Source organism: Macaca thibetana, chromosome 2 (genome assembly GCF_024542745.1).
Source record: "Macaca thibetana thibetana isolate TM-01 chromosome 2, ASM2454274v1, whole genome shotgun sequence".
NCBI lineage: Eukaryota > Metazoa > Chordata > Mammalia > Primates > Cercopithecidae > Macaca > Macaca thibetana.
The window spans coordinates 140,142,898-140,170,558 of record NC_065579.1 but is presented as its reverse complement, the minus strand read 5'-3'; the positions used below and the strand labels follow the sequence as shown (position 1 = coordinate 140,170,558).

The window sequence follows — 27,661 nt, the reverse complement described above, 5'->3', positions numbered from 1 at the left end:
AGTGAAAGCGGGGCCCAGGGCAGGGCAGAGGTAGTGAAAGGAGCTTTCAAAGAAGGGCCAGGTCTCCCTCAGAGGCATGAGTGGAGTTGGGAGGTGGCTATAAATACACGAGGCGAGGGGCTCTGTAACTAGGCCAGGAATGTGTGTTAGTCATTGAGGTCAGCACGGCCTCAGCGGCGCTTGACTAGGAGAAAGCGGATCAGGAGTGGGCTCAGGTGAAGCTGGAGAGCTGAGGCTGAGGAGGGGTTTTGCTGGGGTGAGAGTGGCACTCTCAGTTTGGGGGCATGCTGGCACCCCCAGACCTTTGTCATGGGACAAGGGCAGATTCCCAGGAGTGCCTCCCCTACCCCTTCTAACCTCCGAGAAATCCTTCTGTAGCCCAGATCGGATCAAACCTCCAAGCTGCCTAAACCCACAGTCCTGGTTCCCAAAGGCAGACGCGAGTCCCCATTTTGGAGCGGGGCAAGCACACCCTCTCTAGTTTAATACCTGTGCACTTACTTTGATGTGTTAGGAGAAAAATACAACTGGCAAGGCAAATCCATGATATTGTGGCTGTGAATGCTTAAGATAACACTAAGTAGAGAGATATATATGTTTCTAAAAGGGAGGTGATTTCAGGACAGATGCAAAGTATATGCTAGAACTTGCAGACTGGCAAACATCATTACTGGAGTTTGAGGGTTTCTGGTCCACAGACTAAATGGGAATCTTTTTGCTGTGAGGTTCCAAGCCCTACCCGGCCTTCTGATACTCCCACCCCAACCCCATCCTACCTTCATTCTTGCCGTGCCCACTACCTGGAGTGCCTCACTGGCAAAGGCCAGGTGAAATGTGCTCCTCACTGCAACCTGCACAGGCCGCCCAATCCCCCGTCCATCCACTGCCATTTCCCACACTGCGTGAGGCCATCCTATCTGCGGCCATTGCTCCCTCAGCAACAGAGAAAGCAAGCTCTCTGTCTGTCTTCCTACCTGCTGTGCCCAGCACGGTGCCTAGAGCCAAGCACAGGCCCGGGACGTGACACCCGGTTCACATCCTGGACCTGTCACTGCCTGGTGCAAGACTGTGCATGTGCAACCTTACATCTCTGGGCTCAGTCACCTCCCTGTGCAACAGATGGGAATGATGAGCTTCCTTCTCCAGTGGGGTTGCACGGATTCAGTGAGTTTACTCCACCTCAAGGCTTTCTTAGCCCAGTGGCTGGCATGTGCTCGGCACTCCACAAGTAGTGACTGAGTAGTAGTATCATCAATGCTATTGTCGTTATTAAGGGCCAGTGGATATTCATTAAATGAGTCCATAGTGTTGCAGGCTGAAGGGGAGAGAAAAAAGAATAGAGCATGTGTGCATTTAGCCTAGAGAGAAAATTATCAGTGGCTATTTTCCCCACCCCTCTCATTTTGAATATGGGGAAACCATGGCCCACACTGCACCCCTAGGACCAGGACCCAGAACATTTGCCCTTCAGTCTATAGTGCTCCACCATCACCTCCCTCCCCAGGCTGGGGGAAGGGGAAGGGGTGGCTGAGGCCAGATGCACCTGCCCAGTGAGATACTTGCAGGCTCCCCACCCCCAGCCTTCCTCAGCTCCTCGGTGTAGACCCGGGAGACCTGGTTAGGAGTTCCAGGGCTGTGGTCTGCACCGAGCTGGCAGGAGAGTCCTCACTTCACTGAGGCAGTGAATCAAAAGCCTCATTCTTTGCAGACTCCTCGGATAGGTAGAAGCAGACTTGACCTTTGTCGTTTGTTATTTTTAGCAGAGCAGGCAAGGAATGATAAAAACCTGTATAGGAGCTGGCTATAAATAGCCTGTGGCTTTTCTTAAGAAACACACACACACACACACACACACACACACACACACACACACCTGAAAATTGTAGATCTAAACAAGCATTGCCCTTCAAAGTAGAATAACAGCATTAGCGTGACACTTTACAATCAGCAAGCCCATTTAAGCTGTCACTTCAGCTCCGCGCACAATTCTACAGGGTGGACACTTCCATAGTCTCCATTTTGCAGATGAGGAAACAAGGAATGAAGTCAGCCAGGAAGGCTCTGGGCATGGCACCTGACACGTGGCGGAAGCCCTGTAAATATCGCTTTCCTTATCACTGAATCTCCGAGAAGTTGAGTAACTTGTCCAGTGCCACGCCAGGAGAAGGAAGAGAAGCAGGACAGACGCCAGGGCCACCTGTCTCCAAGTCCATGAGTCCCCTGGCTGGGGCTGAAGGAAGAAGAATTAGACCTGGAAAGGTCAGAGGAGTGGCACTGGATGTTATGGGGACAATGGGTTGAGAACTGGAACGACGGGGTGGTATCTGAGGTGCTGGCAGCTGAGAGGGGGTGGCTGTTTGGGAAGTGCCTCTGGGGTCAGCAACGAGAAAGGAAAAAGGAGGAGAGGAAGACAGAAGATCGCTGGCCAACAGCTTTTTAGGGCAGTGCCATGCCAGGGTCACCTCATCCGGCACTGCCCTCCTTTGGGCAGAGTGGGAAATGTCGGTAGGCTCTGTGGCGGGAGGGCTAAAAGCAGGTTATCAACACTGGGATGGGAGCCAACAGAGGCCCAGGGGCTGGGGCCAGGGCAGCCTGCAGCAGGGAGGAACAGGTTGAGGGTAACCAAATCAGAAAGGGGTCCTGAAACTTGAAAGGTAATGAACTCCAGGTAACCGTGTTGAGGGCCTGCCCAGGGTTCTGTGGTGTGCTGGTAAATGTTTCACAACCAGCTCTCAGGGAGGTGGATGTCCTGCTCTCCAGTGCTTGCTAATTTCTGTGGTGTCAATGCTCCCGCCTTGGCAGATTGTAAGCTGCCAACATGAGATCACTGACACGCACAATCGGCTCTCATGAGTCAGTATAAGCAACTCCAGAACAAGACTGCTGCCACACCATGCCACACAAGATGGAGATACTTATGTCCTGCTTGTTTCAAGGGAAAAGAGAAGGGGCTTATGGGCAGTTTTTAAGCTATCATTAATTGTGCATGTAACACATGACAGGCAAAGTATTTTACAGGCATTATCTCAGTTAATTCTCAGTACACAACTGCAAAGTAGATATCATTGTCACGTTAATGATGAAGAAACCAGGCTCAGAAGGGTGAAGTGACTTGCCCAAGGTCACAAAGCCCAGTGTGTGGTGGAGCTCAGACTTAAGCCCAGGCCTATGTGAGTTCAGAGCATGTGCCCCAGACATATACCACCTGGCCTCTAGCCAGGGTAGTTGTGGGAGCTCAGTTGGGCCTGGGTTTTCAGGCAGAGGCTGTGGGTGGGTTCCTCTGCAGGGCTGGCAGCTGAGAGCTCCCACCAAGTCACGGGGGAAATGGTTACCGCCCTTGGGGAAGGTCCTGAGAAGATTGAGACAACCCCCATGGGGAGAAAGCAGAGCAGGAAACGACCCTCTTAATACTGAAGAAATAAACCAATGGTATCTTCAGATTACCCCTCACTTTGTTTGAAATCTAAGATCAGATTGTCTATGAATCAAAAGTGTTGTAACCTTTGCAGAATAGAGATGAAAAAGCAAGCTAGATGTCCCTGAGCACCCACTATGTGCCATGTACATATGTATTACTCATTACGCCTCCCAACACTCCCATGATTGCAGGTGTTATCAGTCCCATTTTACAGATGTATTAATAGAAACCAAGGTTCACATTGGCCAAGTGACTAGCACAAGGTTACCCAATGGTAAGTGGCAGAGCTGGGCTTCAATCCCACATCTCTTTGATGCCCAAGACCCTGCTCTATCCTCTGTGTCCCCCAGAAAGAAACAACACCTTATATCCAAGAATCTACTTACAGTTTACAGAGATCCTTCCATACCCTTCTTTTATTTGGCTACTGCTAACCAGCCCCTGGGGAGGTTAGGAAGGCTGGGGGGATAAGGTCAGCACTTCCCGGGCCCACGGCAGCTGTCTTGCCCAATAACTCCTGATCTAGTTCTCTTCCCACCCCCTTGGAGCTGCCTGCCGGCGGACGTGCAGTGAAAGAGGTGGCCCAGTCTTTCAGGAAGTCTCATCCACAGAGGGCCTGCAGAGTGGCCACAAGGCTGGGGTTGTCCCCACTGCTGGTGGCAGGCCCCCTTGGAGAGCCTATGCTCTTTGGAGCTGTGTCTGATGAAGATGAGCCCTGAGAAAGGTAGCCCCACATAAGGGGGGGTCCTTATGGGGCTAACAGGCAACCATGGAGTGAGTACTTGCCTCCAAGCCATGGTCTGGCTGAGTGTGCTCAAGGCAGGTGGTGACCACTCTCTGGGCCTCAGGATCCCTATCTGTCAAATGGAAAGCTAGGGCTGAACAGAGGAATGCAGCAGCACCCCCAGCCCTGAGGCACTGCAAGTCCACATAAACCAGCCCCAAAGGCAGATCCCAAAGGGAATTTCATCTCAATTGCCCATGACCCTGGCCTCAGTCTCCCCTTGTGCCAGGGTGCCCCCTCAGCTGCCTGCACATTCGAGACTCTGTGAATGTCTGCTGGCTGTTCTCCTCCCAACTGTGGCCCTGTGAAAGCAGGGCCCTTTTCCTCCTTGCTGATGTGTCCTGGGCTCGGAGTCCACCCCAGATCACGGCATATTGAGTGGGTCACAGGACCTGCGGAAGGCAAGACATGACTGTGCCGCACTGCCGCGTTGCAGATGCTATTGCATGCAGGGCCTTCACCGAGGGCTTCATGTTCATCATCGGGTTCCATCCTGAAAACCCTTCCCAGCTGCCCCGCTTCCCATGGTGAGGACAGAAATCTGTAGAGTGGTCCACAGGGGCCCCCACTGCCTCTCCTGTCCCTTGCCCACAGCCTTCCGGGCCTCCTTTTAATTCATTGAGAACTACTAAGTTTTTCTGGTCTCAGGGCCTTTGCACAAGCCACACCCTTTGTCAGGAACACTGCCTCTCCTCTTAGCTACTGAACTCCCACTCCAGCCTGCAGAACCCAGCTCAGTCATCGCCCCCTCGAGGAAAACCTCTGTGATGCTTCCTCCTCTTGCCAGAGACACCAGGGGCCTCCTGCTGAGCATGCTCTCACCCCTCTGTAAATACACATTGGTTTGTGTGATCATTTCATTTCATGGCTGTCTCTAAACCCTCTTGAGAGCAGACACCATGGGCATTTCTGCTTACCACAGTATTCTCAGTGCCTAGCACAGAACCTGGGAAGGAGATGCTCAATGGGTATTTGTGAAATAAGTAAGTCGATGGAGAAGCAGGAAGCATATGGCCTCGTGCCCATTTTACAAATGAGGAGCCTGAGGCCAGAGAGGTTGAGGGACTTGCCCAAAGTTACACAGCCCATCACGGTAAAGCAGGGATTTGAGCAAGGGCCACCAGACTCCAGCTCCCAAATTCTTTGTACCACTTCAGAATTGCCGCCTGTGGGTGCAATGGAGGACTGAGGCAGAGTCCCAGAGGGTGGGGCTGGAGTGACAGGAAAGGGCTGTGGTTGCTCTGAGAACCCTGGCTGCCTGCAAACCTCACAGAGAGGGAGCCCGCAGCCCCTCTGCTCCTATGCAAGCCTTCCGGGAAAGATCTGAGCTCTCATTCTGACTCCGGGTGTGTCATCCTAGGTTTGTTACCACCACTCTCTACATCTCAGTTTCTTCATCAATAAAATAGGGGTGATACTCTCCACATAGCAAGACTGTTGGGGACAGAAGGGGGCTAGGGATGTGTGTGTGTGTGTGTGTGTGTGTGTGTGTGTGTATGTGCGCTTTAGCACCCAGGAACACGCTCAGCAGAGGTAGCTGATATGGCCCCTGTGACCTCTGAGCCATTCAGGCTGGACATGCAGGCCCCTGGGATGACCACATTTTATTCCCTAACTTCTTACTGGTTATATTCCCAGCAGTGTTGACCGCCCAGTGAGTCGGCAGTTAGGCCTGCCAGTTCACAGCATTCTCAGTCGTCACCTCTCTGCTCTAGGAATCCTCTTTCCCTGCTGGGTCCCCAACCCTCTTCAGCAGGAAGATGACAGAGAGATCACAGGCTTCAGGGAAGACAATACATACCTGGATCCTCAATCCTGTGCCACAGAGCTGTGCACCCTTGGACAAGCCACACACCCTCTCTGGGCTCATTTCCTAGCCTCTAGGTTGAAGACTGATAACATCAAACTCTGCTGGGGTAGTAGTTAAGAGCCTGGCACACAGTAGGTGCTCCATAAATGTCAGGTTCCCTTTCCTCTTCTGACATTCCTGGATTCATCATCCCCACCCGCTCCCTTTCCTCCTTTCTTCTGCTCTTCTTCCTTCAGGGAGGCAGCCTTTCAGCAAGAGTGAAAACACACACATGTCAATGTTAGCTAGGGATCCCAGTACAGAGCCTCACATTCAGTGAGAGCTGAATAAATATTTGTTGCCTGAATGATCCAAAGAAATGAATTATGAATGGCGGAGTGTCAGGCTGTAGGTAGCTTGGAGGGGCCGTTTAGGGATAGGGGCTCTCCTTCCTAGGTGTTCAGCTCACCTTGAGTCCAACCTTGGACTCAAGCACCCTGGTCCCAGTTGGGACATCTCTGGGCAGTGGGATCTGAGTGGAGTTGGGGTCTCCCTTGACCCTTCCCAAGTTGGGCATGGGGAGGGAGCCCCATTCATTGACAGCTCAGGAAATAGCAACTCCTAAGCCAGGACCCCTAAATGAGTCCAAAGAATATTTCCAGAGCCACAAAGAGATGCAAACACCTTCCAAAACTACTAGAAGAATTGCTTTTCATTCAACAAACCTGCACCCATCAGTTCAATCAATATTGAGGATCTTTTTCCAGTGCTGGGAAATGACTCAGGCAAATGACAGTTTCCTATTCCTGGGGAGTACCCCAGCCAGATGGACAAGACGGATGCATAGAAAAACATTCATTGCAAGAAACTCTTCTTGGGGCACGGGGAAAGGGGGGATGGAGGGAAAATTAAGGAAGGCTTTGTGGAGGAGGGGCTGCTGGAGCTGAGTCTTGAAGGATCAGTAGGAGTTCTCCAGGTAGAGAAGTGGAAAGGGAAGGCATCCCTGGCAGAGGGGGTGGCACATGTAAAGACGCAGAGGCATGGAAATGCAAGAGTGTCTTTGGAGCAACAAAGACCCACTGTGGGGTCTGAGGGTAATGGGAGCAGTCTGGAGTAGTTATTCGGGCCTCATGAGCCACAGTGAGGAGTTTGGATTTGATGCTGAGAGCACAAAGGAACCAAAGAAGGGTTTGGAGGAATGTAGGCAGCGCCCCAAGGCTGCAGGGAGTTAGGAAATGGCCAGGGGATGGCAGGGGAGGAGGAGGGAGGACAGTTAGGAGGCAGGATTGATGGCTGGGAGTGGGCAGCATGTATGACTCTGCATTACCAAGGAGGCATTAGCTCTGAAGGGCAGTGCAGATGAGACCATGGCCTTGTGCCTGGGAAAGGCAGCCTGCCCCAGAGTGTCCTCTGAGAGTAGCTCCTGCTTCCCCTTCTTCCAGGAGGAAAGGCACCAGATCCCTCATTTTCCACAGTAACACTGTGAGCTCATGGCCCTGACCTTGGCCTCTGGCCTTCTAGAGGGGAGGCAGGGTCAACCATCACCACTCACCTGCCCCACATAGGTGGGAGCCTAGGGTGGGCCCTCATGGGGCTAAGATTTTCTAAGCTGTGTGGCCAGGAAGATATGCCCACCGCTTTGGGAAACCTAGGTCCCAAGCGGTTCCTGGACCCAGGTTCACCCCACCTCCCACAGGGTTCTTGGGCTCGCTGCAGGGCCTCCTGCAGTTCCTGTTTCAAGTTCCAATTCCCCTACTCACTCTGTGACCTCGGGCTACATTGTTTTACCTGTACCTCAGTTTCCTCATCTATAAAATGGGAATAAAAATAGGATCCACCTCCCAGGGTTTTGTGAGGAACACACAATGAGGTGTGTGCACAGAATGCCTGGCACATAGTAGGATGTCAGTGCGAATGGTGGCTGGCCAGAATTCTCCAGAAGCCAGGCCTACAACCTCCTCCCTGAGGGGGCAAGGACCAGTAGGAGGAGGAAAAAACTGGTGACCTGCATTCAAATCTCAGTAGACTAGAGACCAGCCCAGCCCCAGCCCTGCAGGTGGTATCTAGGAACCCTTATCTATCAGCCAGAGGAGGTGGAAGGCACCCACTCTCCACCAGCGTTTTCCCTGGGGCCTGCTGGAGAATCTCACCTTCTGTTTCTTCCACTAATAACAGCTGCCATTCTCCTTTAACTTGCAACCCCGCCAAATAGGTATTATCATACCCATTTTGCAGATGAAAAAAAAAAACTGGGACTCAGGGAGGTTGAGTCATTTGCCCAAGCTCACACATCCAGTAAGTGAGGGAGCCAGGAGTTGGACCCAGGTCTGTGTGGACACAAAGCCTCCACTTGAGATCTGGTTGGCTAAGGGAGTTTCAGGCCTTGGTGGGAGTGGGGAGTGGGTGTGAGGCCTCCATGAGACTGGAGAGAAGATTTTGGGCAAGCCAGCCCATGTGGCCCCCTGGATCCCCAGTCCATGGCCCCTCAAGGTCTGGGGCTAGAGATCCTGAGTTGTGTGCTTCAAACTTGGGTAACTTTAGGCAGGCGCAGAGAGAAGGGCCTAGGGTTTGAGCAGGACCCTCAATCTTTGGTCCTCACCAGCTCTGTAACTTTTAAGTAAGGCCCTTTGGTCTCCAGGTCTCAATTTTCTTTTCTGTAAAATGGGAAGAAGCCCGGGCTCTTTGAGAGTAATCTGTGGGGATCAGAGGAGACCGTCTCATCCCCCGAGGAACCCAGCTGACAGCTCTCTGTGGCAGCAGCGACCTGAGAGCTGCCCCAGGACTCCTACCCAGGTGTCTGCAGACCCCGAGCCAGGCAAGGCAAGGGCAGGGGTAGCCTCATCCATGCTTCCCAGAAAGAGGAGAGACAACAGAGAGCCCACATCTCATGCTGAGGACACAGCTGGCCTCTAATTACATTCAGTCCTCTCCCCTCAGACCTGCCTGGACCTACCTCTTCTACTGCCCTCATGCAGAGAGCCTCCAGCAGCCTGGGCGAAGCTCCGTGTCCCCATTCCTAGACAAACTGACCCTCTTCACTCACCCTGTGTCTCAGCTCCAGAACCCCTCCCCAAGGGAGAAAAACGTGGTCTGACCAACTAAACACAGAGTGAAAATCAGATTGGCTGGCTCTCCCCTCTGTCCCCCACCCCTATTTCTCATACTTTTCCCTAACCCTGACTCTCAATCGGTGTCCACCATAAGCCAAATCATGCTGGAGGCAGAAGCTATCAGTAATCCTCCCAGCTGGCCTCCTGCCTCTTTTCCCCTCTTCCCTGTGGCTGACCCTGACCTGTCATTTCCAACCTTCCTGGAGTTGCAACACTAGTGCCATTGTTTGTCTAATTTCACAACACCTCTGCCTGTCCAATACCCCCTGCCCCCCAACACATCCTGGAAGGACAGGCCAGATGACCCAGGTGTATCTGCTGCAGGAAGGGAAGGCAAAGGGGACGGGGCAGGGAACAGATGTTTGTAGCCAGATTCCACCCTCAAGAATGACCTTAGGCAAGCCTAATCTTTTTCTTGAGGCTTCGCTTTGCTGAACTATAAAATGAGAGAATTTGATAGGAGTTCTCGAGGGTCCAGCAGAGTCGTTCAAGCCTTTACTGCACCATCTAACTCATGCTGGGACCTGAGACCTGGGATGCTGGAGACATGTCTGATGTGGTCACAGCCCAGTGAGGGAGACAGACGTGTAGACCATCAATACAGTGTGGTCAGAGCTAGAACGGAGGCATGAACCAACTCAGTTGGTGGAATCAGGAAGACTGTCTGGGGAAGCAGCATTTGAGTTGGACTTTGAAGAATGAGTAGGAGTGGGCCTAGAACCGGGGTATACCCAGAAGGAAAAGCTTCAAACTGTGCTGTTCAATATTTGCACTGCCTCAGGAGATGGGGGCATCCAGTCACTGGGGAGTGGATGCAGGCACTGAAGGACACGGGACCTGGAATGTCAAGGAGATGGGAACTTGGCCAGGTGGCAGTTCTAGTCTTAGGTTCTAAAAACCAAAATCCACAACTGCCTGAGAGTCTGGCTGCTAGTGTATGTTGGTGAGGGCCCAGCCCATCCCAGACAGGGACCACTGGACAGGCAAGACTCAGGACTTGGGAGCAGATGAGTGTTAGGGCTCCCAGTGAGCCCACACTCATGATGGCCTTCGCATGCAGGGAGCCCTGGGCTTGGGTGCTCACGGCAGCCACCCCAGAGGTAGTTGGGAGGATCAGATGATTTGCTGTTTTGTAGGTGGCCTTTACAAACTGTACAGTATGCTGGACACAGAAGGCAGTGTGATTGTTGAAATGTGTGGCTCATAACAGGCTGCTTCTGGGGCTTTTTTGTAACCAGGGAAAGTGGTTTGCCACCAAAGATGTTGAAGTAATAATGGTGGGATTCCTGCACAGACATGTAGGCTAGCAACAGATGGGAGGTGCAATGGGCCTTCCCCCCTCTGCCCATCTTTGCCCACCCTCACCCCAACATCTCAGAACACTTTTCCATGGGCCTGTTTTGGGGAATGGAGAGCCTGTAGGCTTTGGGGAAGGGCGGATGCTTGGCCCTGGTCCCTGGGGTAGAGCTGACTAGGGACTGCTGACTTAGAAAACCACCCAGAGGGGTGGCCAGTGGAATCCCCCCAACTACACCCCTAAGAGGAGTAGAGTTCCCATCTGCACCCCCAAGATGAGGCAGAGATGAGGCTGCTTTGGAAGCTCCCAATCTTGGGCTGTTGGTGTGGGGGCAAGATCCTCCCTGAGGGGTGTCCTGGGCTGCTCTGTCAAAGCCCCAGCAGGGAGCCTTGCCTGGCCTCTGAGTCACACCCTTGCCCCAGTGGAGTCCAGGGCCTTGAATGACCACCCAGGCCTTGGCATCCGTAGCTTCTCAGCATCCTCCCTGCGTTGAAGCCACCCTGCAGGCTAAGGGGCAGGTGGGTACCCTTCCATGGGGCTAGGGGGTGAGAAGCAAGAAGGTCTCAGCATGGCCTCCTGGTGGGAGCCCCACCGCAGGCGCTCCCAGCTCTCTCCCTCCCGCGGCCCCTCTGCACGGCCGGGTTCTGATTTTGGTGCAGTGCAGACTTTCAGCTTAACGAGACAAATTGATATTCTGTGCCAGCCCAGGGATGGAGCGGCAGCTCGGGACGCTCGGGCGGGCAGCTCAGAGGTGGGCAGGAGGTGGGGGCAGGGGAAAGAGGCAGCTTCTGCCTAAAACTGCCTCCTGAGGCCGCCTCCAGCCCTGCCCCTGTCCCCCATGCACCCCTCCACCCTGACAGGTGCCCTGAGACACTGGTCCTGAAGGTCCTTCCACCTTCAGTGCCCTCCCTCCCAGCAGGGCACTCCTCCTGGAGGGGGCAGGGCAGGGAGGCCAAGGCTTCAGAATTCTAAAGAAGCCCCTCGCCCCCAGTGACCTCCTAACCTTGCTCTTAGGACTCTTCTCCCACCCATCTGGAGTTAAAAGAGCAGCAGTTCTGACAGAGATGAGGCAGGAAGAGGTGAGCAGCTGGCTAGGGGCTTCCAATCCTACAGACTCCTCACCGGGGGTCCCTGGCTTCCCCTGGAAGTGTCAGTCAGCCCACAGTCAGCCTGCAACTCATCATAGATGTCCTGAAGATTAGGTGGGTGTACAGACATTCAGGCACCCCTGCTGGTGGGCACCTGGCAGAGAAAAGGCCCTTTGAGGCAGGCCCTTCTGCCAAGCCAGCCCCCACCACCACACCCCCTGAGGGCAGGCGGGGTCGCACACAGGCAGGGCGGGTAGCAGGGGTAGCACTTCAGGGCAGCAGAGAGCTGCTGCGGGCTCTGCTCCACTGGTCCTGCAACCACAGATGTGTTTAAACTGTGTTGAGTCCACTTCTCTCCACTTACAACCTTTGCCCCTTTGTCCCCCAGGTCTGGGGGTGCCTTGACTACAAAGAGCGCCTGACCAACCAGATAAGTCCCCCAGAGAGCAAGGGAGGACTTGGGGCCATTTGAGCAAAATCCTCCCTCTCTGCTCCCGTTCCCCCCACCACCACTCTCAGGACCCCCTTCCCTCCAGCACAGCCCAGCCCTACCCTCTCCGTGCCCTTGACATTCCCTCCTGCTTCTGGGGAGCGGGCATATTCCTGGGACTCTGCCAGCTTCGGTTCCTCATGATCCCACGGGAGGAATTAAAACCGCAAACAACACCGTGGTGGTTCGGTCCACACACCCCCCGCCCCCCACTCTCCTCCCGCGTCCCCCCTCCAGAACCGGCCCTCCCTGTGTCCCTCCCTCCCTAGTCCTCCCGCCCCCATCCCCCAGCCTCCAGCAGCGGCAGGGGCGGCCTCTGCCTCCCCCGAGATTGCATTTTGCCGGCGAGATGCTCTCCTAGAACCGGCGCCGGCGCCTCCGCCCCCCGCCCCCCACCCGCTCGGGCAGGATGGTACAGTCTGCAGAGGGGCCCGGGCACGCTGGCTGGGCTCAGCCGCGGCACCAGCTGCCGCACCGCGATTACGGGGCTGCCCGCCGGGAAACCGTGCAGGATTGGTGGTGATTTTCATAGCCAAGTAAGTACCGGCATCCCCCAGCATGAGAAAATAAAAAATAAAAAGCGCCCCACTCCACTCTCCCCTTCCTCCCTCACCCATTTTATTTTGTTTCATTTCATTTGATTTTTCTCAGTGCTGATGGTGGTGGCGGTGGCAGCGTGAAGGGGGGGCGGGAGCAGGGCTTGTTTATCTGGCAGCAGCCGAGGCTGCATTGGGAGCCGCCGCTGAGGGAGACACTAGTGTGAGGGTCCGCGTGTTTCGGGGGACGGCTGGATGCTGGGGACTAGGACAGGGGGGCCTCGGACAAGCGGATGTCCGGGGTCTCAGGTAGATTCCGGCAGCCTCTGGACTGCAAATGCCCCCTAAGGATGTTATGCAAGGGCCAGCAAGCTGGTGGTGGGGGACAAGGTTCTCTTCTCTCTGAGCCAGTCCCAGGGAGACCAAGAGGACTGGAGGGTGCCCCTTGCCCACCCTGGTCAGAGTCCCAGGAAAGAGGCAGGGGGAGGCCCCTGTGAAGGGTCCCTTTGGTGGGGTGGGCAGCTGTGTGCCGGGACCCACTGGGTCAGGCCAGCCGGGTCATGTGGTGGCAGGGACGTGTCCCTGGGTCCCCTCCCTGGCCAGGAGGGTGGCAGGAAGGGGTGGCCAGGCCATTTTGCAGCAGTCATGCTGGGTGGTGGAGTTGACACCCTCTGCCCAGAAGCCCACTTCCTAGGCCAGCCTCAGTGGTCTCCAGCTGAGGGCTATGGCACCTGAGGCTCCTCCCTGCCCCCTGCAGGGTCAGGATGGGAAAATACAGCAGGGGGCCTCAGGACTCCCTGAAAGTGGCTTGCTGCTGGCAGCCACCCGTTTCTAGCCAAGTAGCCATTCCACACCATGGCTGTCCTCTGCTCACCCAGGTTGGGGGTTGGGGGTTGGGGGGTGCTCTGGACTGGCCTGCCCCAATCAGGCAAGGGCCCTGGGGGTCTTGGGTCCTCCATGCAGAGGCCCAACCTGGCTCGACCTTCAGAAGGGTAAGTGAGCAGGCAAGCCTGACCAGCCGGCAGAGGGTCTTAGTGCGATGCTGCATGCCCTGAGCCTAGCGTGGAAGGGGCTCCCTCCTCTCCTGCATTGCTCTCTGAATCGCTGGGAGGAGGCAGAGCTGACGTTTGGGGTATTTCCAGGAGCAGCGGGCGCCATCCGGAGAAATTCTCCTTTGACGTGTGCAGTAGGAGGGGGCTTGGAGCGCAGGCCTCGGGGGCCTCCGCCTGTTAACTTCGTTGAAGGAGCAGTGGCAAAGAAGGGGCTGCAGCTCTGGGGAGTCCTGTGGGGGATTGGGGGATCCAGGAAATACGCTGATGGCCACCATTATTTAGCCACCTTCACACCCTAGTCCCATTCACATCAGGGCATATTCATGCCCACAGATACACACATATGCACAGATACAAATATAGTACCCATAAGTAGTGTATCATATATGTCCAAATCATATACACACATATGGGATGCCCATGCCCACACCCCAGCACCTGTAAATACAACCTACGTTCCTGAACACCACATGCTGACATGCAAAACACAGCACACACACGAATGCAGTACACAGACACACACACACACACCTGTGCATGCAGCGTGCCCACACATGCGTGTAGCACTAACACAGGAAAGCAGTAGGCTGCACACATTGCCCTGCAATAGCCACAAATGTGTGTACCCACGTGAGGGCTGGCTCAGGTGTGAAAACAACAGGCACACACATGTGGGGCTCCGAATGCCATCTGCGTGCCTGCCTGTGCACTGGCAGGCACATGGCATGCTGGAATGTGCCCACAGGTGAATGTCAGTTGCACACATAAGAAGACGGCCACAGGCACACAGATGCAGCACCTCTGCGGACACTGCGTGCACACACCCGCCCCCTCAGCTTCCAGGAGGCAAGGTGGCTCTGTGGGTGCTAGGGAAAGCTTGCCCCTTAAGGAACTTCCGATGAGGACAGAGGGATACTGGATCCTAAGTGCCTGCCACAGCCTCACACAGGCATGGGGGGAGGGCCAGCCCATATTCCCAGGGAGCTGTGATTAGACTCAACAAGGCCATCTTGGGTTATTGTTCTTCAGAGAAGGCTGCCCAAAGTTGGAAAGGAGACAGAGGCAGCCAGGAGTGCAGCTGCTGCCCGTGGCCCAGACAGCCAGGAGCCCAGACTGGCCCCACCAGCCCTCTCCCCCGCACCAGGAAACCAGCCCACTGCTGTGGGGTCTCTGAGAGCTGGAACATCTCTCTGAGACCAGTCTCTCTGAGAGCTGGGGCCTGGAACGTCTTCAGCGGACTCCAAAGTCCCCTCCAGACTGAAGGTCAGAGAAGCTGCTGTGGCTCACGTTGTATGCAGAGCCTGAAATGCTGGCACCCTCCTATACTGTCCCGCTGCTCTCCTCTGCCTTCCCCCAGCTTAGCCGCAGGTATGCGTCAGGGAACCCAAGTAAATAATAGTAATCCAGCTAGCATTCACCCAGCTAACTGCTTTGCACGTATCATCTCAGTGAGGACACCCACAGCCCTGTTATCCCCATGTCCCAGATGAGGACACTGTATCTAGAGAGGTAAAGCCACTCACCCAAGGTCACACAGCTGGAATGTGGCAGAGGGGAGGTAGAAGCCAGGCCACCAGGCGTCTGCCTACCCGTTTTGACCCTTTGACATGAGGCCAGTTTAAATTGGGGCACCAAAATTTTGGGAACCTATAGCTCAAGAATTTAGAATTTTTTGGCAAGATTCCGAGAAAGAGTGAAGAGGATCTCCTATGGATGAAGGTGGAGGAGCCTTCCCCAGGTAGGCGTGGCCCTGACCTAGGCAGCCGGACCACTCTGCCATCCTTTTACCCTGTGGAGTTGCTGATGCCTAGAAAGCCAAAGCAGACAGATGCCTTCTTAGGCCACCTAGCTGGGACCATTTATAAAAAGGAAACTGAGGCCCAGCCAGGCACAGGGACTTGTCCAAGGCCACACGGTGTTCTGTAGAGAGCTGGACTTCTTGCAAGTGCTGTCGGGCCCCAGACAAGAAGCAGCAGGGGTGTGTGTGGGTCCCTGGTTTTCCCCAGGTATTTGACTCTAGGTCAAAAGTATGAGAACCCTGGACCCAGCCCCGCTTCTGACCAGCTGTGTGATCTTGGCCAAGTCACTTCATCTCTCTGCCCTCAATCTTCTCATCTGTGACCAGGCAGGCCTATCTCTGCCCTGCGTTATCCCACAGCTGCCTGAGAGCCCTGGACACTGTAGAGGGCTGTGCACAAAGGTGTGATTGGCATTAGGACCAGGAGCCAGAGTAGGTGAGCACCTTGCTGCTGCAATTGGCCAACTCCGAGATCAGAAAGGAAAAAGGGGAATGAAAGATCTAGTTTGCAGACTGGAGGTCAAAAGAGCTGCCTGTGGCTTATGCTATGTGCAGAGCGTGAAACACCGGCCCCTCCCCCTGCTGTCCCATTGCCCTCCTCTGTGTTCCCCCTGCCCAGTCACAGGTTTGGGTCAGGAAACCCATTAATGCATTAATTAACCTAAAGATCACCTGATGGGGGCAGATTTCTGGGCCCCACCTTGATGAATTGGGAGGTCCCAGGGGCTACATTTCCACAGGTACCCCTGGATTTTCACCCATTTCACTCTGCACCCCGGAGAGCTGAGGTGCTTAAGAGTGGGCTTGGTGGAGCACATAGGCTCTCAGAGCTGGGGTTGGCCTAGACACCATGCTGTTCCCCCTGTGCCTGTCACGTCTGGGGAAACAGAGGTCTCCAGACTAGTGGGTGACTGAATGAGACTGAAACTCATGTCCTCTCCCCACCAGTCCCCTACCAACCCCTGGCCCCTGGCTTCACCCTGCACAGCTAAATCAGGCCCTCCTGAGGACCAATCAACGCTCAAATCCAAAGCAATGCCATCTTCTCAGCAGGCAGCTGGGAGCCATGCTACAAGGGCACTCACCAGGCCTTGGGTTCGAGTCTTGGTGATGCCTCTCCCAGTCATATGGCCTTGGAGCAAATGGCTTCTCCTCTCTAAACTTCAGTCTTACAGACTTAAAGCAGGGCTGTTGGGAAGATCTCAAATCACGTGTGTGAGGGAAGTGATTCACACACAGTAGGTGCAAGGTCAGGGCTGGGGGCCTGGGAGACCCTAAGGTGCAGGACATGACTCCTCTCAGCCCCCGCCAGCTCCCAAGGTGCTGCCACCGAGCTGTCTGGTGCCTCCTGCACACATTGCTGCTCCTGCCTGGAATCTGGGCACCCAAGCCTCCCCACTGCTCTCCAAGGCTAGACGCTTGAACCTGCAGAAATTCATTTCTCTCTCCCAGGGGGAGCCTCAGACAAGTACATGTTTAGGGAGAAAGTCCCTTGGACATAGACAATTGGTATCTGGCTTTACCCCTCATTAAGAATTGGTAATATACTGAAAAGATATACCAAGGTGAGGCCCTGGGGTTCAAAAAATGGGGTGGAGCCACAGTTCCCCCATCTGTAAAATGGGATAATGGTAGTATCCACTTTGCAGGCTAATGTGAGGGGCACATGGAGAAGCTGTGGACATGAAGTGCTGAGTTTAGGGTGTGAATCCTATTTGAGGCACAGTGAATGGAAGCTGTTGAGACTGAGAATCCATCTGGATTGAGAATCACAGGGTGTGAGTTCGAGACCTACCTCTGCCTCTTAGGAGCTGAGTGCCCTTGAGTTAGTCTCTTTGCCTGTTCAAGGTCTGATTTTTTGATCTGTAAAGTGGGAGTATGTTACCCAGGCTGTCCATTTCAGAGGCCTGCTGTATAACTACAATAAAGAATGGGTGAGGCTGGGTTACGCCTGTAACCCCAGCACTTTAGAAGGCGGAGGTGGGAGGATATTTTGAGCCCAGGAGTTTAATATCAGCCTGGGCAACATAGCGAGACCTCATCTCTACAAAAAATTTTAATATTAGCAGGGCATATGCCTGTTGTCCCAGCTATGCAGGAGGCTGAGGTGGGAGGATCGCTTGAGTCCGGGAGGTTGAGGCTGCAGTGAGCCGTGATTGTGCCACTGCACTCCAGCCTGGGTGACAGAGCAAGACCCGGTCTCAAAAAAAAAAAAAACTTTTAAAAAATGGGTTATGCTATGGACAACTCCTGGGACCTCCTGCTGGGCAGTGTGGCTTGGGCTTCACCCTGATCTTCACTTGACAGCCTGGAGGCAGGGGGAAGGGGGAGTGATGGTAAAGCCTTAGAAGCATCATTCACAGTCCAGGACATCTCTGCAGGGTCAGAGAGTTCCAGATATGTGGCCAGGGACCACGGCTGGCAGGGCCAGGAAGGCAAGGTGACCAGGCCCGAGCAGGGGCCACGGCTCAGGTTCCTAAAGCAAGAGAGGTCCCTGGGTATGGGGGAGAGTGCGCTGGTCTGAGGATCGGGAGAGCTGGGTCCCAGGCCGGCTCACCACTTGGAAAAGCTGTGTTAGCCCTCTGGTCCCAAGGTCTCTCCTTGTGAGAGGGGTCAGTGATCCTGCCCTCCAGTGTCTTTGGTGAGGGCAGCTTCTCCTGCCCACTGTCCCTTAGAGTGAAGGATCAGAAACACTGCGAGTCTCAGGAATTAGCAAGGAGAGCAACTGCAGGGACAGCCCGTTGTGTTTGTTTCCTGTAGCTGCCGTAACAAATGACCACAGGCTAGGTGGCTTCAAACAACAGACGTGTATTGTCTCCCACTTCTGGAGGCCAGAAGTCTAGAGTCAGGAGCCAGCAGGACTGGCTTTTCCTGGAGAGGCTGAGGAAGAGCCTGTCCCTTGTCTCCCTAGCTGCGGGTGGTGGCCGGCAACCCTTGCTCTTCCTCAGCTTGTGGCTGTGTGACGCCCATCTCTGCTTTCATCACCTTACCTCCTCCTGTGTGTCTTTCGGTGTCCTCTCTTCTGCTTCTAAAGACATTGGTCATTGAATTTAGGGCCCAACCTAAACCCAAGATGATTTCATCTCAAAATCCTTAGCTAATTCCATCTGCAAAGATCCTATTTCCAAACAAGGTCACATTCTGAGGTTCCAGGTGGGCATGAACTTTGGATGGGACACCCTTCACCCCACTGCAGTCACTAAGATTTATGAGGTGTTTATTGCTCATAAGACCTGCACCCAGTCTTACCTCTTCCTCACCATCACCCATTTTACAGATTACAGAAGCCAAGGCCCAGAGACATTAAGAATGTGCCCGGCCGGGCGCGGTGGCTCACACCTGTAATCCCAGCACTTTGGGAGGCTGAGGCGGGCAGATCACGAGGTCAGGAGATCGAGACCATCCTGACTAACACAGTGAAACCCTGTCTCTACTAAAAATACAAAAAATTAGCCGGGCGTGGTGGCGGGCACCTGTAATCCCAGCTACTCGGGAGACTGAGGCAGGAGAATGGTGTGAACCCGGGAGATGGAGCTTGCAGTGAGCCGAGATTGCACCACTGCACTCCAGCCTGGGCGACAGAGCGAGACTCTGTCTCAAAAAAAAAAAAAAAAAAAAAAAGAATATGCCCAAGTCGGGCCGGGTGCAGTGGCTCATGCCTGTAGTCCAAGCACTTTGGGAGGCCAAGACGGGTGGATCACCTGAGGTCAGGAGTTCGAGATCAGCCTGGCCAACATGGCGAAACCCCGTTTCTACTAAAAATACAAAAAAAAATTAGCCAGGCCTGGTGGTGCCTGCCTGTAATCCCAGCTACTCAGGAGGCTGAGGCAGGAAACTCACTTGAACCCGGGAGGTGGAGGTTGCAGTGAGCCAAGATCGAGCCATTGCACTCTAGCCTGGGCGACAGAGCGAGACTCTATCTCAAAAAAAAAAAAAAAAAAAAAAAGAATGGGCCAAGTCACACAGCAAGTGAGGGGCAGAGCTGAGATTTGAACCCAGATCCCTGGTGCTCCTTCACGTTTCCACCTTTTTGTAGCTGGCTGGGGGATACCCAGAGACCCTTTAGGGCCCACAGCTGGGAACCCATGGGGCAAGAATTCCAGCCAGCCCTATGAAGACCCCAGGTCTGCAGGGGCTCCTGGGCCCCAGAGAGAGGCTGGAGACAGGCAGGGGAGCTTCAAGGTGTGAAGGGGTCCAGCCATGGCCCCAGGAGACCAACATGTGGCAGAGGATTGAGAGCCACAGTTCCTTATCTCTGTCACTGACTCTGTGAACATCATTGTGCTCTCCCGGAGAATAGGGGCAGCAGCACTGTGGGGTAATTGCCAAGTACCGAAACGTTCATCATAATAGTACTAATCGCTAAAATGTGTCCACAAGCACTTTACAAATGCTTTTTTTTTCCATGTAATACGTGGGAGGGGAATTGCTTATTCAGTCGTGTGCATTCAGTTGTGTGTGGTTGAACCGGTGACTTCGCCTCAGTTTGCTCCTCCGTAAACCGAGGGTTAGATGAGCACCTATCTTGCTGGTTGTCATGTGAGGCAAACGGGATCCAAGTACAGTGCTTGGCCCGGGTGTGGTCCAGGTTGAGGCTCAGAGAATGCTTTCTTTCCTGTAAGATGGGATAGTGTAGTATTATGATGATGCTATTATTTGTTGTGTGAGGATTTGGTGAAATAATGCGAAGGAAGCACTTGGCTCAGGGCCTGGCCAGAAATTGATGGAAAGTGGCCTCCTTTGTGGCATCAGAAGACTTGAGTATAAATCCTAATGCCAATGTTTACTACTGTGTGACCTTGGGCCGGTAGCTTTGCTTCTCTGAGCTTGGCATCCTGGTAAGCAAAGCGGAGTGGGAAAAACCTGCCTCACAAGATTGTGCCACGAGATGATGGGTAGGTAATGTCTCAAATGGAACCCTCATCATGCCAGGCATTTGAAATATGTTGAGTTTCCGCCCTGCTTCTGGGCATCTTAAAGATGTCCCCAGAAGGGGCACATCCTAGTCCAAGGAGGGTGGATTTGATTTCTGGGAAAAGTGGGAGCAGTCGTGCCATAGTGGAGCGTATGAGGTTGCTGGAGCCTACAAGAGAAGCAGTGAATGGATGACACTGGTTGGGGTCCAAGCACCATATAGCTTTGAAGGAAGGAAGCAGGTCTCTGCAAGCTTCTGCACCGCCTCTGAAGACAGTTTTATATAAAGCAGCGCCTTTTCTGTGCTGGCTGGGCTACTCTACCGGGCCGTGTCTGGCTGCCCCGGGACCATTTTGTGGGAGCCATGGGGAGCATCATCTGGATGAACTCATTCTAGCCCAGCTCCATCAAACACCTGCCTTGCAGGCCCAAGGGAGCTGTGGAGGCAGTGGAGGGCAGGGGATGCTCTGGCGACCATTTGGGGTGCCTCCTGCGTGCCTGAGGCATCCACGCTGAGTGAGACCCACAGGCTCATCCAGAGCAGAGGGTGCTGGGCTCCAGCTCAGTGATCCTTCCGAAGTTTTTAAATCTGTGCCCATGGGCAGGGCACGCCATCCTACATGGGCCTGACTTAGCGGTGATGTAGCACAGTAGTCGAGGACAATGTCTGGGCCCAGGTTGCTTGGGGTCAAATCCGATGCCTGGCCGCTGACCAGCTGCATGTCCTTAATCCCCAGCCTCCGTTCCCTCCACCGTCAAACGGAGATGACAACACTGCCTGCCTCATCAGGTTGTTGTGTCGGAGACTGAACTGTCTGGATTCCAAGATATACATTTTGACGTCTCTGAAACCAGGTTGTGCCTGACAACTGGTGGTACACCACAGTGGAAACAGCCATGCCTTTTATTTCTTAAATATACATAAAGTAGTGATTCAGGTTAGAGTCAACAAAATATGATAAATAAGATCAGTTTTATAAGGGGCTTAGAACAGGGCCACCAGGCTGTTGGGAAGAAGGCAGGATTGCCACCTGCCTCCCCAGCTCAGTTGTGGTGGGTCCCTCACCGGGGCCTTTGTGTCTGCTCTAAAACAATCAGCAAAAGAACACCTGCCTGCCAGAGCAGTTGTGAGAAGTCGGCAAACTTATGTGTGTATCACATGACCAGCAGAGTGCCCATATGCAGTAGGTGCTTAATAAATGGCCATGCAAAATAAACAACAAAGACCATAGTACAAGGAAGAATTTAAAGCACAGACTCTGGGATTCTAATTCTTAACTTCTCTGTGCCTTAGTCCCACCATCTGTAAAATGGGGATAACAAAAGTATCCAATTCATAGGATTATTGTGAGGATTAAGTAAAATTAAAGTGCTTAGGACAGCACTTGGCAGAAGTGTAAGCAATTATTATTTGATGAACTTCTAATGAGCCTCTTCTAGCTCAATAAATGATAGCTAAAATAAACACTAGGCTCAATAAAATAATAGCAATTGAAGCTGCACTTGCTTTATAGCTGAGAAAACCAAGGCCAAGATGCATGCTGGTTTGCCCAGAGTCACATAGCTGGCTCCCAGCAGACTGGAACCACAGCCCAGTGTCCAGACACCAGCCCAATGCTGCCTCTTTGCCCATGTTGGTTCAGGACTCTTTCTCTTATGGAGAAAGGAGTTTTTGCCATAGGAGGGAGGGTTTCTAGAAGAAGCCACCACCAGATGCATCACCAGTGCTTCAGAGATCCACAGAGTAATTAGGGCCCTCATTAGAAGTGGTTTCCATCTTCCCTCAATTTTCTGCCTGTCCACCACAAACAGTGGAAGGGGCCGAACTGGGATGCCCACCCTGCCCACAGCTGCCCAAGGTCAGCAGAGCCTGCCAACCATCCTGCCAGCCTACCAGCCAGCACTCTCCTGGCCTCCAAGTGGCTTCTGCAGAGTTGACACAGCAAAATCCCCTCCTGGAGACAGCAAAAGCCGTGGCTGGCCAGCTGGTCCAGCCACCAGACAGGCCAGGGCCACAAAGTAGATTGAAGTTGGGGAGAGGACAAAGACCTGGGTGTAGCCAGCCATGACAAACACTTCAAGTGACCTTGGACAACTCACAGTCTGTTTCTGAGCATCAGTTTCCCATCTTTGAAACAAGCCTTTTGGGGCCCGATGGGCCCCCTGAGACTTAAAATGTCTAAAATTCAAAGTTGCCTGGACATTGCTGATGTCCAGGTCATGGGGGAAGGGGCAGGGCTGGATGGATGGAGCTACTGTCTGCGTGTGGAGTGCAATATGTATAGATCTTGGGTTGGACTCCCTGGGAGCAAGCATGAGACCGCGCTCAGGAGAAAGGGGCTGAAAGGAAGCAAGGTAGGGAGAGAAGGAGAGAAACAAGCATGTGGCCTCAGCTGATCCCATGGAGGATGTGAGGCACGAACTGCACCCCAGGGTTGGCTCTGCCTTGAGGCAAAAGAGCTGGCCTTTCATACCCCGTGTCAGATAGTTATTGGCCACGGCTGCCCTCTGAGCAGGATGCTGTGTGCAATTGCCAGGACAGGAGCTCCTGTTCTTCCCAGGGCAAGCCTGCAGAGAAGGGTCAGCAGGGAGCTCTAGCTCCCAGGAGCTGGGATGTGGGATCTGCAGACTGGTAAGGAGGACTAGGGTGGGCACCAACAGTGTCCACTCTATTATGTGGATTTGGGATGCAAAGGTTGCTGGGTACCAGTCTCTTCCTAGCAACTGTCTGAAGGCAGCAGATTAAGAGCTCTTTAGGCCACTTCTAAATTTATCAACTTATATGACTCACTTCAGATTAAAATGAAGCCCTTCTCTCCATCCCACCCCAGCCAATTTCAGATTTCTGAGCTCAGAGCATCCTGAAGAGGGTATAGAATGTAAATCAATAAAACCAATATTAGCTAAGTACTTGGTGTGGACCAGGCTGTTTGTCGGGCTCCTGGCTGAGCTCAGAGATGAATCAGCTCCAGAAACAACTCTCGCTGGGAGGCTGAGGCAGCCCCAGGTAGAAGGTGGGAGCCGACTGCTGGTGCCCAGCTTGGGAGCTAGGCCATGAATAACTTCCAGGACCGAGACTCAGTCTCACCACCAGTCTTTAGAGCTTCCAGAGCCTCAGTTTCCTTATCCTGAAAATGGGGCCAGTGTGGTGAAGAGTACGTGGCCTGGGCCACTGCTGCACTCAGGGAGTGGCAATAAAGTAAAGCGAGACCAGGCACTGGAACCCAGGGCTGTTTCTAGACATTTCTCTGCCGTCTCAGAGGCCTGAGTCTGCCCCATGACCTCAGGGGAAGGAAATTCTGAGCTGAATGGAGACATCAGCTTCCCTGGCCCTGGGAACGTCTACAGTGGGCTTCACTACAGCCCCCCGGGTAACCTGTCATAACCAAGACAGCTCTCATTTAGCGAGCAATTTCCCTGCTAGGGGCTCCGCGTGCATAAGTTTCCTTTACCCTCACCACTGCGACTGGATCCATTTACAGACGAGCAGACGTGGTCTCAGAGATGTGGGATGGCTTGTCCAAGGCCTCTCGGCTAGCCCCTCTGCTCCTGCCCCTTTGCATTGGACCCAAAGGGAGACTGAGGCCGGAGTGGAGTTGACAAAGGCTGCAGAGCAGAGTCCAAAGCCCAGCACTCTGTCCATGGTATTAGCCCCTCCCCGAACTCTCCAGGAAAGAGGCATGGCTCGGGACCTCAAACTGGGAATAGGGTGATTCATACCTGGCCCATGTCCCAACACAACTGCCCACGGGGACAAGTTCAGGGTATCCTTGAGACTGACTCTTCAGCAGCAACAGGCCTGGCCCCCAGGAATTGACCGTGTCCTTGGTCTTTATCCTGCCTCCCTAAAAGACAGCAGGTGACTCTTGAAGGTTTGGAGCCACACTGGCTCCACATTTGGGGAAGAGGTGGTTTACATGTCTTAAGCACCTGCCAGCTACTATTGAGGAAACTGTGATTCAAATTCCAACTTTGCCACCGACAAGCTGTATCCCCCTTGGTGAGTTATTGTTCCTTTCTGAGCCTCAGGGTTTTGACGTCTGTCTTGGGGGAAAATGACCATAGCCATTGTGGAGATGATTTGAGGTATGTGCATAGCCTCCACCCAATGCCAAGGGTGATGATTATCACCCCGGGTAGCAACATGTGGGGCTGAAGTCCACTCTGTAAAGGAGGCATTCTTATTACACTGCACAGATCCTCAGAGAGGTCCAGGGACTTGTCCCCAGTCACACGGCAGGTTAGCAATAGAACATGCTGGTCAGTTAATGTCCGTTGAGGACTGTGTTGTGGTGTTCTTGAGGACTCAGAGGGCAGCCAAGGGCACTTCCCAAAGATTAAATCCCAGGATGCAGAATTATGGCATCTTAACTGGAGGAGAAGGCACAGGGCATTGGTTAAGAGCAGACCCTGGAGCTTGAGGGCCTGGGCTTGATTCCCCAACACTTCCTAGCTCTGTGACCTTGAGCAAATGACTTAACTTCTTCATCTGTAAAATGGGCAAAAATACTAATACCAACCTCATGGGATTCTAGTACAGATTAAGTGAGTTACATGTAAGGAGCCTAGAACCATGCCTGATGCAAGGGAATCTCTACGAAAAATCAGCTATCAGTGATAGCAGCAGTTGTGGGATCAGAGTTGGCGGGGCAAGGTCCCACCTTTCACCATCTCTCCCTTAATCTCACCCTAGCCTTCCCCATAGCCCCCATGGCCAGCAGGGGAAACTTCTCAGAATGTCCACTAGGCCTGTCACTCTGGTCAAAGTCTTCAGTGCTCCCCACTGCCGAGTGGATAAAGCCTAGACTCCTCGGTCTGTGTCCAATGCATTTGTGATGGAGTGCCTGTCCCTGCCCTACCTTCCCAGCCCCACACTTCACCTTCATGCCACTTTTCCTTTGTCAGGTCGGTTAGAAATTTGGCCATGTGATATGAACTGGAGCATAGGCTCTATTCACACTGACCCTTTTCCCTGCCTCTGAGCCTTTGCCTGACTTTCAACCCCTACCTAAGTGCCTCGCCGTTGTGAGGGCCTTCCTGCCCCTCCCTTTGTTGTAAGTTCCCGGGCAGCAGACCCTGGGCCTCTGGAGTCATGATCTCCAGTCAGTGTGTTTTGTTGGTTTTGTGTTTGTGTTTGTTTTCAGTGATTTCATTAGAACACTGTTGAGTGCATGCTTGTAGAATAGATGAAGGGAGGGGCCTTCCCTAATGGTCCCCCAGATCCTTTCTTGCCCTTTTAATTGTCTGTTCTTCCTGTGTGGCCAGAGATATCTTTTTTAAGAATCTAAATCAGATTGTAGTGTCCCTACTTGAAACTCCACAGTCCTCCCCTTGATATATAGGAACAAGTCCAGACTCCTTTCTGCAGCCTGGAAGCCCTTCTGGGTCTGACCCCTCATCCCTCACCCCTCTCCTGGCTTTTCTCTCATTTACTGCCCTTCTTTCTGTGCCTCAAACTCATCAGCCTCTTTCCTGTCTCAGGGCCTTTGCACATGCTATTTCCCCATCTAGACTACATTTTCTCCTTCTGTTTATTTCGTAGATTCCTTCTCATCTAGCTGAATGGTAATTCCTCATTGAGGCCATCCCTGATCTATTTGAAAGAGCTCCCCAGACCTCCTCACCAATATTCCCTGTCACAGCACTTGTGTTTGAATAGCATGTACCACAGTTGGCATTATTTTCTGTATTTATTCTCTTGTTTGTTGTCTGTCTGTCTTCCCTAGACAATCAGTAGCTTGAGGGCAGGAAGCATATCTGTCTCATTCACTTTTGTATTCAAGGGCCTAGGACAGGGGAGGTGCTCAGCAGATTTTTGTGGAATGAATGAATGAACAAATGAATTGGCCAGATATGGAGAGGTGGTACTGGGGAGGGAAGAACAAACCCAGAACAGCCCTTCTCTCGAGGGAGGTAGTGGGAGCAGAGAAGGAGAGCCATCCTAGAAAATGTCCTTTGAAAGCCATCCTGGGTGACAGCCCCGGCCAAGTTCAAGTTCCATCTGCTCTCTTTTGCGCAGCTGTGAAAGGGACACCAGTGTCCTCCCTCACCATCACACTTGACCTGGTATCTGCAAGACAGGAAAGAAATGATAGTGAAGAGGTTGCCCAGAAATCCCCGCCTCGATTTGCCTGCCTTTCCTGAGTCTCTCTGGACCCCCCAGAGAGAGAAGGAAGAGGGGTGAGAGGGAGAGCATGGGCAAAGGGGTTGCAGTCGCAAATGAGACAGCTGCAATTCACAGTCTCCCATGGCATGCTTTCTAGCTGGGGAGAGGACCAGTGCAGACAGAAGCTCATCTGGAACGAGTCTGACATCAGGTAGCAGCCATGGAGGGAGGCCTGAGAAAGAAGGCAAGGCTCTAGATTGGAGGTGGGGCTCAGTGAAACGGTCTCCAGGGAGGAAGAGCACTCAGCTGTCCCATTCTTTGGAAATTTGGGCTTTGTCGCATTGTTTGTGGCTGCACTGTGTACTTTCCAGCTTAAAGAGCCCTTAATGAGGGATTTGGGGACCAGGCCTTAATAAAAGGAAATTTCTGCTGATTAGACCCATGCAGGCCAAGCTCTGGAAAGAGGCTAGTGCTCCTTGCCTGGTGCTTACCTGCCCCACCCGCCGACAAGCCCCCAGCTTCTCCCCCAGCAGAGCACCCTGGAGAAGCCAGCAATTACTGTGTCCCCAACCCACGAGGTGGCCAGAAAAGAAACCAGGCAGCAACAGCTTGGAAAACCCTATTTTCCTTTTTTAAACTACAGTCATTTGAATTACAAAAATAATGCATGCTTGTCGCAACAAATGGAATGATACAGAAGGATCTATGGCAAAATGAATAATTTTCCTCTCCTCACATCCCACATTTACCTGATGTAACCACTGTCGATACCCTCTTTTGTCAATTCTGGGATGCACTTTTTTCCCCACATTTTAACATCTCTGAAATCAGGATATGTGTTGCAGTTGACAGCACGTCATAGTTTTATTGGAAGTCCTTTTTTCTTTCTTCATGGTATATAAAATCATGGCTTGACTTATAATTGGACTTAAATCTGAGGAAATCTGATAACTTGCTGTTTCTTTCTCTTGTTTGTTCTTTCATATACTGGCAGATATAAGTTTGGAGGGAGTTCATTTCTTTTTTAATGGTGTCATTTTATGTGTAGCCCATGACTTTATTTTGTCACTTAGCAATGTACCATGGTCATCCTGGTGGCTCAGCAGTCATGGAATGAGAAGTGGCAGAAGCTAGTGTAGATGACAAGGACCTTGTTGCTGCCAGCCCTACTGTTTGCCAGCTATGGGATACCCACTATGGGCCCCATTAAGGAATGAAAGAGCCAGGCCGGGCGTGTTGTCTCACACCTGTAATCCCAGCACTTTGGGAGGCCGAAGTG

At 53.1% G+C, this 27,661-nt stretch overlaps 2 protein-coding genes across 9 annotated transcripts in view; both read left to right on the top strand.

Annotated features, from left to right (window-relative positions):
• SEC13 (SEC13 homolog, nuclear pore and COPII coat complex component) overlaps positions 1-27,661 on the top strand; it is a 534,021-nt gene that overhangs the window by 309,217 nt on the left and 197,143 nt on the right. The gene's annotated exons all lie outside the window — the stretch shown is intronic.
• ATP2B2 (ATPase plasma membrane Ca2+ transporting 2) overlaps positions 12,398-27,661 on the top strand; it is a 189,041-nt gene continuing 173,777 nt past the window's right edge. For 7 of the 8 annotated variants that reach the window (XM_050781438.1, XM_050781437.1, XM_050781435.1 and 4 more), the window contains exon 1: positions 12,398-12,512. The gene's annotated coding sequence lies outside the window, so the exon portion shown is untranslated. The remainder of the gene's footprint in view (positions 12,513-27,661) is intronic. The other variant, XM_050781441.1, reaches the window with a different exon arrangement.